Raw genomic sequence first — 18,109 nt, 5'->3', positions numbered from 1 at the left:
GAACTGTAAGAAACCACCTAATGGAAATGGGATTTACATACAGAAAAGCTAAACGAAAGCCATCATTAACACCTAAACAGAAAAAAAACAAGGTTACAATGGGCTAAGGAAAAGCAATTGTGGACTGTGGATGACTGGATGAAAGTCATATTCAGTGATGAATCTCGAATCTGCATTGGGCAAGGTGATGATGCTGGAACTTTTGTTTGGTGCCGTTCCAATGAGATTTATAAAGATGACTGCCTGAAGAGAACATGTAAATTTCCACAGTCATTGATGATATGGGGCTGCATGTCAGGTAAAGGCACTGGGGAGATGGCTGTCATTACATCATCAATAAATGCACAAGTTTACGTTGATATTTTGGACAATTAAAAGGATGTTTTGGGATGATGAAATCATTTTTCAAGATGATAATGCATCTTGCCATAGAGCAAAAACTGCGAAAACATTCCTTGCAAAAAGACACGTAGGGTCAATGTCATGGCACAGGGTCAATGTCAACGAGCAGATCTGATTTGATGCAGGTGTTAGTTTTGAGGATGAAAATTTACAGGGTGATTCCATAATTTTTTCCTCAGAATTGAGTGATTCCATATTTTTTTCCTCTGCTTGGTCTAAAAAAGTAACCGTTACTGACTGCCATAATATTTTTTTCTTGATTTCTTATAGTGTTTCTTAAAGCCAGAAAGTTGCCATTTGAAATGACTTTAGTTTTGTGTCATGTCTGTGATCTGCTTTTTTTCTACAAAATTAAACAACTGAATGAACATCCTCTGAGGCCGGTGATTCCATAATTTTTGCCAGGGGTTGTATACCACTGTGTTATATCACCTACATATTTTTAATTTTTATTTTTTGCTCTATGTAGCATTTGTATTGACAATGTAAACGTATGTTTCCCATGTCAATAAAGCTCTGCTGAAATTGAAATTGTGAACGGAGGAGAGAGATTTTTAAAAATGTATTCATTTATTTATTTTTAATTCAGTCTTGGAAGTTCAGTTTCCTGTAATGTTCAGTGACTGCGTGACAGCTTTGAATGACCTTGATGTGTAATCTGGACTCTAACCTGAAACTAATAAATCACTGATGTCAATGGATCCAAATTTTATAACTAGGGTGACTAAATGCTGAATTACTTCAATTCTAATGAACCGACTTTGAAGAACGTCATGGAAATTAGTTCTGTCCTCTAATAGATGTGTTCAAAAAAAAAAAAAAAAAAATACCCAGAAACATTGTAAAAACTCACACAACCAAATAAGTAGACAGTTTGCTGTTGCACTTTCCATTAAAAATGTGTGGCTCTGGAAAACTCAAATATGAAAAATAAATCATTGAGAAAATCCTCAAGCAATCAAAAGTACAACAAGGTGAAATTTATAATGGAAAAATGGAGATAATGTCTCAGCCATGATGAAGGTAGGTGGTCAGAACCAAACTGGATATTTAGCTTAAAAGGGAACTCTTAAATATCTGTTAAATATAACAAATTTTTACAGTTATTTTCAAAATTCGCATTTTCTATTAACTATTATCACGCTAAACAAATTCGCTAAAAATAAATTGCTGCCAGAGGTGCTGCATTCAAATAGGAAGTGATGTGAGCATATGTGGTAATGTGTTTACAATGAAAGCCATAAGCTTTGCACCTCTGCACTGGTTTTATATCGTGTCCTCAGCTAGAATGTTGAATAAATAGTCTATTTTTGAAACTCACCTCCTGCAAAGATTTCCTCTGTTCTCCTGTAAAAATATTATAGTGATTTTATTTTTATTAGTTATATTTTCTTTTTCTTATGCTAGCTTGTCTTTTTATTGTGACCTGAATAAAACCACTGCACCTTTGCGTGCTAAAAAGTGCTGATAAACCTGTATTGAGATGGGACGGTAAAACATGTTTTTCTATTTTTCTGATGATTCATGTAACTGAGTCAAGGCCAAGTTTGTTTGTTATTGGGCAATCAGGAGATGAGGTCAAGTTGTTTTTCTCATTGAGGTGGGGGTGACACGTGCAGCTCAATCAGGAGGAGAGTTTTGTATGATATTTCCTTTTTAGGTCATGATCAGCACTGGGATACATGAAAAAACACAACTCCACTGTGTGCAGGATGAGAAGTGGACCAATTAAGAAAGAATACAACATCTTAGCGTAGTGACGCAATGCTGAGACAGAAACTCAGATAGTATATATGGGTTGAGGGGGAGGTAGACGGGGTTCCTGCCCAGAGCCTGATTGCTAGGGCAAACTAAGCATGAATCCAGAGACTCTGTTATTGTTACTTTGGCTCATTCTCTGTATTAAAAGCGAGGTCAATCTGAGAACTGGACTGAGTCCTGGTCATCTTTCCCTCTCTCATCAACGGACACCCGGGGTGTGACCGAGGCAAATTGTTAAACAATTTCATGTTGATGTTTTGGGTTTGCAGTTGTATGATACTGTAGTAAAAAGGTCCGGTCCAACACTCCGATATCTCTGCTCTCACAGCAACAGCTGGTTTTGGTCTTCTTGAGCTGACTTGATATGACTTGGCTCCCTTGGTAGATAGTATGGCCACTGGCTAATGGCTAGTAGCTCGAGGTTTCGGCAACACAAGACTATCTTTACAGAGATGTGTCCTGGGTTACACCAGCAGTTAACGTACATGATGAGTCCCGCCTTTGCTTTTCCTGTATGCTTCAGTGTCTCTGTGGGCTCTCACAGCAGTGAATCCCAGCAGGTCCATGATAGTATCCGGTATGAGATGGGTTAGCCACGTTTCTGTAAAGTTAAATAAGCTGCTCTCACTGTAAATCCGCTGGTTTTTCAGTGCAGACAGCTCGTTGATCTTGTTCGGCATTGAGTTCATATTTCCCATGATCACAGAGGGAATCAATGGTTTGTAGCGCCTCCGGTTGTCTGCTAGCCTAGCCTTTAGCTTAGCCCCCGTCCTGCAGCCCCTGGGTTTCCTCCTCAACTCTGCTGGGATGGGGTGTTGTATCCCAGCTCGTCCTTTTTGTTTTCATAGCCAGCAGTTCCTCTCTTGAGTAAGTAAAAAAACTGGCTCCTGGTAGTGTTAGAAAGTTACAAATATCCATGGGATATGTATAAGGCACACAATGGCTTTGTGAGAAGAGCAGGAGGGTAGAAAGGATAGGAAAAAAGTAGCTAAAAAAAATAGGTAAAACTGGAGGGCTACTGGAGAGGCAGCTGTCTCCCACAGCGCGAAATACACACAGGAGCTTGGTCCCCAGAAGCATACGTCATAAAAATTTCTGACCAATCAGATGTGTTCATTATAATTTTTTATTTTATTGATTTTTTTAATCATCAAAAGCAACAAAACTCATAAGAAGGGTGAGAAATGCACATTTTTTATATATTTTATCAGATAAAACATGGGCGCAATTTGGTGGGGGATAGGGGGGACATGTCCCCCCCACCTTTTCAACCAGGGGGGACAGAATATGGGATGCCCCTCCCCCCACACCTTCTGACATATATGTGTGTACTTGAAACATGCTATGCCAGTCTTATGTGCAAACCATGTCAGAATAGTATCTTTGTTTCTGCAAGTTTGTATTTTTAGCAGCATTGACTTGTTTACAACACCTGTTTCTTGTTTGTCACGTTCGGAATTTTCTGGGACTGCATTTGCCCAGATTTGAAACCAAAAATAGTTGCCTCTAGGGACTAGTGTCTACACATAAGTATCAATGGACCATATGCTAATTTACTAAATTCTGAAAGTTAGAAAAGGAAATCAGAAAAGCTATCTGGGACCTCAGAAAGCCCATCTGCAATTATTGCTTGATCTCCAAAATCAGTCTATGCAAGTGAAATTCTGTTCAGTATGAGTGTTGTCATTAGTGCCACTTTGAAAATTAAATTCATGATAAGTAATTTATCATAAACTTATGATCTGTTGTTTTTTTCAAACTTATGCAAAAACAAATCTTTAGAAAAAAAAATACAGTATGCAATTTAATCATTATTAAGAGCCTGTTCTTTCATATTTATAAATACATTTTGCCACATTGCAGTTGTTTTTTAATGAAAACTCAACCTATCATTCTTTTTGAGTTCTACACATGTGGTGATACCTTATTTACACCAGGATGTTAATAAAATCAATGCTGGCTATTCTCAGAATAAAGTACTTATATCCACAGTTTCAAATTGCATAAGTCAAATGGTGTCCACTTTATGGTCTTCTCAAAACATTAAAATTACTGTTCTGGATGCTCAGAATGCATCTGAGCTTATCTAGAAACCGTTGGCTTTCCCCAGACCCCTGGCCTATGGGCTTCAGCCCTGCGGGCCTCGCACTTTGTCCCACCCCAATTTCTAGTTCTAAATTGTGCCCTTGAGATAAAATAATTATTTTTAAGCTAGCCCCTCTTGAATATATCTGAGTGAATTAAATAGAGCCTTTGTTAATTGTAACTGACCGTGCTCTACCTGTGAGCACCTGAGGACCTTCTTTTTAGAATTTAAGTAAATAAGGTTTCCCCCACAAAAAAAAAAGGCAAAAGAGCAATGCTGTTTCATCAAATGTTAACCTGAAGCCAGATAATGTAGGATCAGCATGAAAACTCATTTCAGCTGAACTGGCTCACATTTCAAACCACAGAAGCAGTGCATTTGATTAATATACCAAACACTGACTACAGAATGCAAACTAAACTAACATCCCTGAGAACTGTCAGTGAAAAGGAGACATGCAACAGTTGGGAGAAACATGGTGTTTAAACACCCACCCCCCCAGCACAGTGGAAGGCAAAGATTTAGCTGAAATTATGGGCTGGCTGTTCAAATCGTAGGGGTGGCAAAGACCATACACAGCTCTGTGGAGAAGGCAGTGGGTCTTCACTTAGCGATTGGTAAGTGAGGAGTGGAGCAGAAACAAAAATAATGGCACGTACACATGCACACAAAATCTACAAAGGGGCTAATGTACCCTTCCAGACTTCATGGCAATTTAATTGCCTCAAAAGATGCTGCTGAAAAAAAAAAGCATAACTACTGAAGCATAGTAAAAAAAAAAAAAAAAAAAAAAAAAACCCAAAAGCTCAGTATCACATTAAAATTCATTCGTTCATTTTCAGCTGCTTATCCAAGGCCGGGTCGCAGTGGCAGCAGAGCAAGCAACTCATCTCACAATTCTCTATCCTCGGCCAAGTCCTGTAACCTTCCCAGTGGATCCCAAGGTGCTTCCAAGCCAGCTGGGAAATACAATCTCTCCAGCGTGTCTTGAATCTTCCCTGGGGTCTCCTCCCAGTTGGATATGTGCCGTTAAGTCCTCCCTAGGGAGTCAACCAGGGGGCATCCTCACCAGGTGCCCCAACTACCTCAGCTGGATCCTTTCGATGTAAAGAAGCAGCGCCTCTGAGTCTCTCCCAGATAGTCAAGCTTCTCACCCTTTTCAGGAGTATAAGCCCAGATACCCGATGGATGAATCTCATTTCTACTGCTTGTAACCGTGATCTTATTCTTTCAGTCATTCCTCAAAGTTCATGACCATATGTTAGGATAGGAGCATAAATCGACTGATAAATTAAAAGTCTTGCCTTGCAGCTCAGCTCCTTCTTCACCATGATGGTCCGGTGCAACGTGCACAAAATTTCAGATGCCACCCCAACCAGTCTATCAATCTCATGCTCCAGTCCCAACTCGTGAACAAGATCCAAGACACTTAAACTCCTCCACTTGGGGCAATAACTCTCCCCTGACCCAGAGGTGACAATCCACCATTTTCCAACAGATGACCTCAGATCCACCTCAGATTTGGAGGTGCTGATTATTGTCCAAGTCGCTTCACACTCTGCCTCAAATCTGTTCGGTGTGCGTTGAAGTTTACCACCTGATGAAGTCAATAGAACCACATCATCCGCAAAAAGCAGAGATAAAAGTCTGAGGTCACCAAACTGGACACCCTCCGGTCCCTGGCTGCGCCTTGAAATCCTGTCCATGAACATCACGAAGAGGACTGAAGACAAGGGGCAGTTTTGGCAGAGTCCAATACCCACTGGAAACAGGTCTGACGTAATGCTGAGAATGCAGACACAGTTCCTTTGGTCATATAGAGACCGCATCATACGTTATAACATGAAAAGTTATAATGTGAAACTTTACCGCTTACCATGTGAAACGTTTCACATTACGAGATAATGTTACAAAATATTTTCACGTTATTAGAAAATACAAACTTATCACACTGTAGTATGATACTGATTATCACATGAAACTTTATCACGATAAGACATGAAACTTTATCACTTTATTAAGTGAATGTTTTGAAGCTATAACATGATTATATTTTTATAATGTGACATGTTTAAAGTTACAATGAGATCAGCTGCTGTTAGGTGGGGGAGGAGGTTTTTTTTATGACGACTGTGTTTTATGATGTGTCTCCCAAAGAAAGAAGCTGTGGACCTTATTGCAAAATGCACAGTAGCTATCATTTCAATGATCATTTAAAACTCCCAACACACTGTCAACACATCTAAAGAATCAGTCAAGATTTAATGTTAATGTTCTGTGTCCTTCTACACTTGCAAAATTCTCACACAGTCCATGTTCATTCAGTGAAATGTTTTGGAGTAAATGAGCTGTGTAAAAATAAAAAAAAATGATATATACTACATATAAAATTGAGAAGCTAAAATATTTTTTTAATTTCTCCTGGAGATTTCCATCTGTCCTCAAGTTCATAACTACAGTTTTTAGCTTTCTGCTTAAATGTTGAAGATGTGGGAAAAGTGCCACCAAATAACTATCAAGGCATTCACTGCTGAAATGAATGAGAGCAAATAATCATTAAATATTTCCCGTGCAGCTAAGAGCACAGGCCTGAACTGCAAAAAAAAGCAGATAAGTAGGTGAAAGAGTTCGTTCATCCAACCCAGCTTGTGCACAGAGTTACAACAATTAATTGATTAATCAATTATTAATCACAATTTTTACATTTTGAATTTATGGTCTGAACAGCTGATCAACTTTGAAAAAAATACTGGAGTGATTATGAAAATAATCATTAGTTGCAGCTCCACATGTGTAGAAAATAACTCAAAAACAAAGAATGCGGTCATCTTGTAATTCACTAAAACAGAGCACATAATGAGGATGAAATGATGAGCTCATGGTCAACACCGATACAATGGATCAATAGAAAAGCGACTTTGTTTTGCCTATGTAATATCCCATAGACATGTCTGCCACCTTCTGGATGGTTTGTGGTTGCTGGATGGATTATGGAAAATTACAAACAGTTGTGGTTCAGCTTACATTTAGTCTGGCTGCACCCTGCCGAATATTGTGCAAAGCATGTGTTCATCAGTGCACTCAGGAGTGAACATTTTAACCTCAGGAAAGGATAATGCCCGCTACGTGGTCAAATAAAGGATCAAATATACAAAGCAACGGGAAAGTAAGGCAGCAAGATGGTTTACTGGTTAGCACTGTTGCCTCACAGCAAGAAGATCACTGGATTGATTCCCACCTGTGGCCTTTCTGTGTGGACTTTGCATGTTCTCTCCATGTTTGCGTGGGTTCCCTCCGGGTGCTCCGGCTTCCTCCCACATCCAAAGACATGCAGGTTAGGTGGATTGGAAACTTAAACTGTCCGTAGGTGTGCGTGCGGTTGTGAATGTAATTGTTTGTCTGTATGTGGCCCAACGACAGACTGGTGTCCTGTCCAGGGTGGACCCTGCCTCACGACCTATGACTGCTGGGATAGGCTCCAGCTCCCCGCACCCCCCCCCCCCCCCCGACGCTTAATGGGAATAAGTGGGTAGAGGAAAATGTATGGAAGGAAGACTGCAGTCAGTGCAAAACTCTGTGTTCTAAGATATTCTAAGTGTGACTTTTTTATTTTTTTTAAAAAAGGGGGAGAAAAGTTGATCCTTCAGGGTTAGCTGGTAGCATGCTCAGTCAGCAAAGCCCTGTTAAGAATATCGCTACTGCTGCTGCTGGGGCATGAAACCTAACACCCCTAAAATGTGAAGCATGTGTAGGCATATTCTTTGGAAACTGCAGGCAAACATAGATCATGAGAAGCAGCCTGCGTGACCCTGGACACCATAAACAAAGTTCTCCATGACTGTGACTCAATAATGTGATACTACTCATAAAAACGCATTCATCCATTTGCACCTGTACTTGCTCAGCACGCCATAGTAGCCATGCTTGTGGGCATATTTATTACTACCGGTTAGCCCCCCAAAAATCAGCGTTATCAGTCAGACTTGCACACAAACAAGTAATCTGTAATTTGTACAAGAGGATCACTCCTTTCCTTTGCCCCAGCCTTCGTTTGTGGCTTTCTAATGCATGCACTAATATAATTTGTAATTTAATTAACCTGATTTAACTTGTCAGAAACATTCCAAATCTTTGTGCATTATATTATAGATCGATATGCATGCAAAACATAAAATAGGTATTTTTATCTCCACAAAAGCAGCAATGCTTTTATGTTGAAGCCAAAGACGAACTGACAGGAATGCAGTTGATGCATCGTCTTCATGTACGGGAGACACCAGCGATGACACGCCAACTCAGCTCCAACAATTCTGTACGCTGACAGTATAAACAAACAACTCAACCTTTTAAGTCACAAACATTCAAAGAAGCAGCCATTCTACACACACTGCAAAGTTTGGCTGCTCAAGTAGAGGCAAACAAGATTAGAGGCTACCAGTCATACCACATGGCCAAGTCCACACATACCCGCGCTCGTGCTTATGCACACGCGGACGGGGGATGAGGGGGGGCTGGCAGGGACTGAATGTGTTTGCTCGCTCCAGGAGAGAAGGGAAGAAAGGGAGCAGAAGAGCTGAAACAAACGCATGCTGGCTTCTATTAGTCGAGCTGTGGAGCGAGATGGAGGGGTGAGGAGACGTATTCATTGCCGCTGCCCCTCCATCCCTTCCCCATCCCTCCAACCCACCCACCCCATTATCTCCATTCTTGAAGGGCGGCGGATGAAAGGGACAACCCCCCAGCGGCAGCACTTCTCATTCCAAATTTACGCCGACGCATACTGACGGCTGCTTAATTGTACGTGATACAGGCAGGGACCTTTCGCTTTCATATCTAAAACAGATTGCTTCTCCCAGGGGAAGGGATTATTGGACAAGAGAGATGACAAAGGAGGGACAGTGCAGCCCTCTGGGGGGGTGAAGGACGGAGGGGGCATGATTGTGTGTACATGCCTGTGTCACAAGAAGATTACGCTTGTGTCCATGTGTTTCACCCATGCACACGTGTATGTGACAAAGAACATGTGCACGGTCCAGTCTGATCATGACACGACTGTTGGGAAACCCTCTTTCTTTTCCAGGTTTTTACCCCCCTCTTCACCATGTTCACACTTTGCATTTCTTCCTTATCTCTCTGTCAGGATCTGGATGCAGCTCTCTCCTCCTAAGCACATTCTGCATCTGCACTGCCACTGAAGAACAGCTGCTACGTCCATATACTGTAACAGGAAAAAAAGATTTCAATGAATTCATTTTAAATGCTGTCACTTTTTTTTTTCGTTCCAAGATGCAACCTCAGGTGCTGAAAACTTAAACCAACACACAAGTGCCCAAATCCGCAGTTCGGCCGTTTGAGTCTGGTTCCAAAAGAGTCCTTATCTTCTTCTTCTTCTTCCTCATCTTTTGGCTGTTCCCGTTAGGGGTCGCCACAGCAGATCAATCACTTCCATCTCATCCTGTCTTCTGAATCTTCCTCTGTCACACCAACCACCTGCATGTCACCACACCCATAAACCTCCTTTTTGGGCTCCCTCTTCTCCTCCTGCCTGGTGGCTCCATCCTCAGCATCCTTCTCCCTATATACCTTGCGTCCCTCACATGTCCAAACCATCTCAGTCTCGCCTCTCTGACTTTGTCTCCACAACGTCCCACCTGAGCTGTCCCTCTGATATGTTCATTCCTAATTCTGTTCATTCTCGTCACTTGCAAAGAGAATCTCAACATCTTTAGTTCTGCCACCTCCAGCTCTGCCTCCTGTCTTTTTGTTAGTGCCACCGTCTCTAAACCGTACAACATAGCCGGTCTCACTACTGTCTTGTAGACTGTCCCCTTCACTCTTGCAGATATTCTTTGATCACAAATCACTCCTCCCACCTTTCTCCACCCACTCCATCCTACCTGCTCTCTCTTCTTCACCTCTCTAACACACTTTCCATTAGTCTGGACAGTTGACCCCAAGTATTCAAACTCATCTACTTTCACCACTTCTACTCCTTGTAACTGCACTTTTCCACTGGGCTCCCTCTCATTTACACACACCTGTACTCAGTCTTGCTCCTCCTGACTTTCATTCCCCTCCTCTCCATCCTGACTTTCATTCCCCTCCTCTCCATATATCTCCACCTTTCCAGGCTAGACTCAACCTGCTCTCAACTCTCACTACAGGTCACAATGTCACCTGAAAAATCATTGTCCATGGAGACTCCTGTCCATCACCTGTCAACCTGTCCATCACCACTGCAAACAAGCAAGTACACAGAGCTGTTTCCTTGGTGTAATCCCACCTCCACCTCGAATGAGTCAATCATCCCTACTGCGGATCTCACCGCTGTCACACTATCCTTGTACATGTCCTGCACTACCCTCACATACGTCTCTGCCACTCCAGACTTTCTCATACAGTACTGCAACTCTTCTCTTGGCACCCTGTCATAAGGTTTCTCTAAATCCACAAACACACAATGTAACTCCTTCTGGCCTTCTCTATATTTCTCCATCAGTAGTCTCAGAGCAAACATTGCATTGTAGTGTGCTTTCTCACCATGAAACCATATATCTGCTCATAGATCTTCACCTGTTTTCTAAGCCTAGCTTTTACTACTCTTTCCCATAACTTCATGCTGTGGCTGATCAACTTTATGCCTCTGTAGTTACTGCAGCTCTGCACATCACCCTCATTTTTAAAACTAGTAACCAGCACACTTTGTGTCCACTCCTCAGGCATCCTCTCACTTTCCAAGTTTTTATTAAACAATCTGGTTAGAAACTCCACTGCCATCTCTCCTAGACATGCCTCCACTGGAATGTCATCTGGAACTGCCTTTCCCCTCACTTCATCCTTACTAAACTCTTGCACTTCCTGATTTACATTCTCCACATCATCCATCATCAGCAAGTGTCCAAAAGGGAACACCCTGTCAGACATTCGCTTTACCTCCAACAGACTTTTAACATACTCTTCCTTTAAAATGACCCCAACACCATTTCTCTTCCTATACACATCATGATACAACAACTTGAACCGACCACCTATGCTTCTACTCTTACTTCCCTTCCACTTGGTCTCTTGCACACACAATACGTCTTCCTTTCTCCTCTATCAAACAGCTCTCTCTCCCTTTACCAGTCATATTGCCAACATTCAAAGTCCAGACTCTCATGTCCACCCTTCTAGTTTTCCTCTTTACCCGCTGTTTGAGGACATGTTCTGCTCCTCTTCTTCTTCATCCAGCAGTGGCCCATTTTCTTCCGGCACCCCGTTGGGCAAAGGCACCGGTGGCAGTCATTAACCCGGGCCTCGACCGATCCGGTATGGAAATTCGATTTGTACTCTGCATAGTTATTCTGGCTTGTTTTTCACCGGATGCCCTTGTTGCCCGGGTTGTGTCAGGGTTGTGCCCTGACACAACCTTACTCATTTATCAGGGCCTGGGGCCAAAACTCAGAATGTACTGGTTGCACAACCCATGTAGCTGAGTATTTCTGTTAAGTGAAATTTTTGTGTTAATTTGTATATTTGTGTTGTTAGCATTAATTAGCAGGCACAGACAGCTTGATAACATTAGGGCAATTCCATGTTGTAGAGCAGGGGTGCCCAAGTTCAGTCCTCGAGATCTACCTTCCTGACACTCTTAGTTGTCTCCCTGCTTCAACACACCTGAATCTAATGAAAGGCTCATTAAAAGTCTGCTAACGAGTCTCATTATTTATTAGCTATTATTTATGGGTTGGTCATGTGCTTATCAGTCAGGCACTGCCAAAATGGAACATCGAAAACCAACCCACGTGAGTATCAAACCTGCTCTTCAGAAAACCTATAGGTGATGACACAGAGGGCTTGTCCATTATACTGTGTATACTTACAGACAGTCTGCATTTATGCCTAGTGCTACTGATTTTCAGACTGAAGCTACAAAAAACTGGTGACTGATCTTTCTTGGCTACTTCAAAGCTGAAACACCAAGAAACATTTGCACAAAACTTACATTTCTTTCACTCACAACCATAACATTTTTTTCCCCCATTCTGGTCTCAAGCAAAAGGTAAACAAGAAAAATACATGATATGGAAACCGCATCTCTTTAAATGGTATCCACTCTCCAGGCAGTATATCAGAGTTTGGAGAATTGTGCATTTCTTCTACTGATGATCCAGAAGTGATGTTTGCACATTCTGACCTTTACCGCTGAAATGAGAGCGTGAGCAAAGACCTGGGGGTGCTGTTACAAGCTCCAAATACCCAAAATAGATCTCAGTGCATCCAACTATGTGGCTTATATGCCTACAGATATGTCCTTATAGTGTCTTCAAGGACACTTCTCTTTAAATGCATAGCAATGTTTATCAGTAAGGGACAACAACGTGACTGAAAAAGTGACAGACTCCTTTAAAGACAGGTTTTCCATCTCTTACATAAATAAAAGCACGACATGCACTCACTGCTGGTCACTTGCAGTGACAGGACTGTGCAGTCTGTTCCAGTGCTACTGTGCAATAAGGCCACTATGAGGAACACTGTCATTAAGCAGAAGAGATAAACAAGTGCTGGAGGAGAGAGTGGTTTAGGAAATCTCTTCTTAACATGGTCTCTCTCTCACACACACACACACACACACACACACACACACACACACACACACACACACACACACACACACACACACACACACACACACACACACACACACACACACACACACCTTGCAGTTATCAAATATCATTTTCTCTGTCTTTCAGGATAATAGAATGATGTAAACAAAGCAGATACTTGAGGACTCTTTCATGGTATTCATTCAGCTGCCAGCCTGTTTTTCTCAAAAATGCCCAAATTGCCAGTTGTGCTTTTGTAGGCCACACACACCACACTAAGGGTGATCTGATTCAGCTGAGGTCAAACTATAATGAAGATTTGTGGAAGTGTAGGTAGTGGGGTAATGGACCATAGGTAATTGTCTGTACCATAGATCTGTACAGACCACTCCCCACCGCCTCAAGCATCCGCCCACCCCCTTTGTTAATGAAAGTTACTTGAATGCCCACCCAAAACTAAATTAATTTTTAATTAAAGTTGATTAAACACCCAAGTTTAAGTGCTCTTTCCCAAGTTCTGTAAATGTACAGGGTGTTTCCACAATAACTTTTGTTTTGCATGGGGAATTTGATTATTTTATTAATTTAAATTATTTTACATGTGTACTCAATGTTTTAGCATTTAATCAATAGTAGTCGCATGACAATTATGACAATTTGAGAGTTTGCAGTACGAGAGTTGCACACAAGACAGAATGCATCTGGCACAGTCTGGTACTAAACAGGTGAGTTTTTTGTGATGAAATCAGAAATTTTATTGAAATAGTGTACAGCAGGATTTCACACAGAACACCCTAGGCATTCCGAGGTGAGGATACAGTATCTAACACTGTGAAATACAGTGTTATTGTCATGGTGAATTGTTTTTAAAGTAATAATTGGGTACATCTCAATGCAAAGCTGCCTTGAAATCAAAGTTGCTGTGAAATCAAAGTTAAGTTAAGAGAGTTTCTTCACCCTTAATTTTTAAGGGTGCCACACTTCTCCTTAAGTGCTCAGAAGATCTTGATAACTGCTACCTTCCTGCCGTTATTGGACTATGGCAATGCCGTGTATAGGTGTGCTTCAACCAGTTGTCTGCAGTTCTTGACCCCGCTGCATCATTGTGCCTTGAGATTCATCACTGGTTGTAGCCGCCTGATCCACCACTGTGAGGTGTATGCCAAAGCGGGCATGCCCTCTTTGTCTGTCTGACGCTAAACACATTGGATGAATTGGACAGAATTTTTGATGATTTTTATGAACATCATGGCATAAAAAACAGTGATAAATGCTTACATTTATCCCACAGACATGTTGTAAAACTCTCCTACTCACACACACACTGACCTTGTAACAGTTAGCATGAGCTCCTGCAAGCACATTACAGACATGGCAGCAGAAATACCTGGAGCATATATTTATACATGGAGCTTTTTAATGAGGAACAGCAACAAATTAAAAAAAAAAACTGCATTTATACTCAACTCCTCAACATTAGGGCACGTATGGATTTGTATTATTATTTTTTTCCATCCAAAATGTTAGAGGCTCCAGATGTACTGACTGTGTCTCACTCCAACACAGAGAGGCTTTGACAGAAACCAGTCGCATGGTGATTAAAAATGTTTTGCACTAATACTACTTCAAGGGAGGTTTCTTTTTTTAATCGAACTGATGTTGCCATTTTAAATTTTGGAAGAAGTTACATTTGAAATCCCACAAGATCTTATTTGTTGTGGGTACAGAAAGTGAAAACGTTGATATGAAATGCATGGCACCACATAGTTGTAGTAGTACTGCAGTACATTGTTAACTATACTTGGTTCTGTTGCAGATGCTCAGTGTCAGAGTGCCACACACTCAGTACTATCACTGGCATGTGCAGAAATGTCATGTAGCCATGAACACTTGGGATACAAGTCTCCTACCTGTTGCCTCTTCCTTTCTTAATGCAGTTCCAAGAGCTACAGGAATATCTACATCTTAAAAATGCCATATCTGTATGTAAGTAAGTCCCTTCGGCTGCTCCCTTGTTTTGCACTCGGGGTCACCACAGCAAATCCAAGGTGGATCTGCATGTTGAATTGGCACAGCTTTTATGCCGGATGCCGGTAATATAATAGGTGTGTAAAAATACATTGATATGAGCCGGAAATTGATTTCAAAGTAAAAATACGACGACGTCAATAAATAGACCTGTGGCTCAAGCTATGTACTATGAACCAGTTGATGGCACACTTTTAACCTCATGAATCGGTTGAATGAAGCCTTTATGCTACTACCTCAAACTGTCAAAAATGTTCAAAGGTCAGTGTGAGACACTTGCAGATTCAGAACAGGAATGTCTGTTAAGAACTGTTTTTACTTCTGGACTACTACAGGTCTATGCCACTTTTGGCTAATGAATCAATGCTTCACAATGGCTTGAAAATTAAAATAAAGAAGAAACGTAACACATTCAAACATCTAAAAACACAAATTTCAGCACACAGAAATTTATACTACACCAACAGGCTAAACACAGCTTCTTCTTCTGGGCTTCATCTATGGTGCACTTTCTGCTAGAGGTGGGCGGATCGATCCTAATATCGATAATCTCAATACCAACGCTGGTATTGATATTGAATGATCCTTATGTAAAAAGATCGATACTCAAGCTTTTTTTCTCTCCCGCACACACTGACTGCTAAGCACGCAGATTCATCAAAGTTTACTCTCTGTCTGTAAGAGAAGCGCTGCACTTTGTCACACAACACAGAGCAGCGCACCCTCCCCCCTCTGGTCTTTTGTTGTTGTGCAGTCACGTGGCTCAGTGGCGCCAGCCAATTTTGTTGTGGTGTGTTAATTTTGTTGTATTGTGGTTTGTCAAGCCTCTACCTCAGGAGATTTTGTTTTAAGTTGTGTTGAGTGATATTTTTTTAAACAAAAATGTTGATTGTGATAATAAAGTATTTTGTTGTCACATACAATGTTTGGCGAAATTCTATCCTAGGTCTTTTGGATCCTTTGGAGCTATGAAGCTTAAATATGAAAAAGTATCGGTATCAGATACTGGGCCTGTATTTACTTGGTATCGGATCAATACCAAAATTCCCGGTATCGCCCACCTCTGCTTTCTGCATGTGGTGCTGCCCCCAGTGGTGAACAAAAGGCACCGGTGTGCTGCAGCATAGTAGTAAAAACTTGAAGGAGGACCCTGGTCATTTATGAAATATGTATTTGCAGACAAACAGTGTCACTTTTGGATTATTCTAATATATGACAGAAAATGCTGACATTAAACAAAACTGTACTGAACTGCATCATATCGCACTGAATCATTCCATAATAAAAAGTACTGTTTCCATGTATACAGTCACTCATCATGCTTATCAGAAAATGACTTCAGAAAGTGTTTTTGCTGTGTGTGTAGATACGTCACCGTGTATTCTAACGATTGCAAAGCTGCGACTAAAACAACGTTTGTTTTGGCAGGTATTTAGCCCCCCCATCTAATTATTTGCAGCAGCTGCTCATGTTTGCAGCACCGTGAAGCTGGAACAGTCGGGCCGCTTCGCTCTATTTCGAGCTGCCAGGTCAGGACTCCGTTTAAAATGACCCACAGCCGCTTTGCTGTGTTCTGAGTTGAGTAATCAGAAATTTCATCGACTCACTGCTGGGTAAAACCCAAGTGCAGCGAGGATTTATGGCTCAGGCTCATCAATATCGAAAAGGATGCTGATGCCAGCGCATTTAAATGTGTCATTTTGGTCACGTTTTAAAGAACTCTGCCAGAACTTTGAGCAACCAAAAGGTCTTCAGGAAATACCTCCAACACAGGAATCACAGTCTGTTGGTGGGTGTGTTAAATACTTAAGCAGGATGTGTATTTGCGGCTGGTTTATCAAGGCAAATACAAAATCCACGTAGCCGCAGCTTGCAACCACGCGCACCGCCCCGCCGCGATCCACGCAGCCTTTTGGCACAGCTGCATCTGCGCGAGATACAAACACTAATACAGCACAGAACTCCCACTGCACCGGCAAGCTTCTCCTTCACAGTGCATTTAAAAAAAAAAAAAAAGCTGCAGTGAGGTGTGCATTCAACCTAATGTGCTTAAAGTTCTGATAGAAAACGCGCCTCGGCAGCTCATCCATTAGCGCACGCTGGCGCGACGTGCGCACAAGTGCACTCAACTAGATTTATGAAAAAGAAAAAGCTGTGCTGAAGTCAAACGCTGCAGAGATTAGAGGATACAAGAAAAAACAACTGGGAATTTGCAAAAGTTACTTGCAAACTTTGTTTCATTATGATGCGCGATTAACGCATTCTGGATAATAAAAAAAGATAATTATTGATTCCCTCATTTAACGCATTCTAGTTTTTTTCCTCCCCCAATTTCTGCGAATTTGCAAGGTTTAAGGATGCGCATAGGCATTCCAGATTAAAACAAATGATGCATATGAAAAAAATCGCAGTTCCTTTAATAAAAACATCATATAAAAATATGCACATTGATTGCAGAGGAAGTTATTAGCAGATGGATGCTCAGGTTGCTGTTTTGTTTTGTTTTTTTCCTAACTAAAATGCTGCTCTGCCGTTTTAATCCCATCAGACGGAGGAATTTGCAGTGGAAGGAATTCCTGTCTATGAAGTAAAGACTGTCTCACCGGACGAACACTGTCGCACACCTCATATTGGAAATGTTAGAAATAGATTTAAAAAAGAGAGAGAAGGGGGGAAGAGTTGTACCTGGTAGGCAGGAGTGCAGGCTGGGTGAGGAGGGAAGGCGAGGATTCCTCCGAGTTCTCTGCTTTCTGCGCTCATAGAGGGGTTTGGAGTCGGGATTTCAGGTTAAAAAGTGGAGGGAGGTGGCGGTGGTGGGACCACACAGCTCCTGGAAGACGACCTCTCTCCTCTAATCCTCTCTCCGATGTGATGACACTCTCTAACCTCGACCATCTGTTGAAACACGTCCCGAAGCAGTCGGCGGCGCGCGGTGTCAGGAAGCCCGCTCCCACTGGCCAATCACAGCGCGGCTGCTGCCAGGAGGCTGGGACAAGGACACGGCCTACCACACACACACACACACACACACACACACACACACACACACACACACACACACACACACACACACACACACACACACACACACACACACACACACACACACACACACACACACTACGAGATGGGAGCGAGAAAAACCCCAATCTTCGTAACAGGAGAGCCAGAGTGTAGGAGGCTGGGACAGGAGAGAGTGAGAGTGGAAAGACAAGAGAGGGAGGAGAGAGATGTTTAAGATGCA

At 41.8% G+C, this 18,109-nt stretch overlaps 1 protein-coding gene across 1 annotated transcript in view; it reads right to left on the bottom strand.

Moving 5' to 3' along the window:
• The window catches only part of sulf1 (sulfatase 1), a 96,639-nt gene extending 78,841 nt beyond the window's left edge, over positions 1-17,798 (bottom strand). The window contains exon 1 of the mRNA XM_034169868.1: positions 17,551-17,798. The gene's annotated coding sequence lies outside the window, so the exon portion shown is untranslated. The remainder of the gene's footprint in view (positions 1-17,550) is intronic.
• Between the last annotated feature and the right edge of the window lie 311 nt (positions 17,799-18,109).

The sequence above is a fragment of the Thalassophryne amazonica genome, chromosome 1 (genome assembly GCF_902500255.1).
Source record: "Thalassophryne amazonica chromosome 1, fThaAma1.1, whole genome shotgun sequence".
NCBI lineage: Eukaryota > Metazoa > Chordata > Actinopteri > Batrachoidiformes > Batrachoididae > Thalassophryne > Thalassophryne amazonica.
The sequence above is the reverse complement of the archived record's forward strand: the minus strand, read 5'-3'. Positions and strand labels throughout refer to the sequence as shown.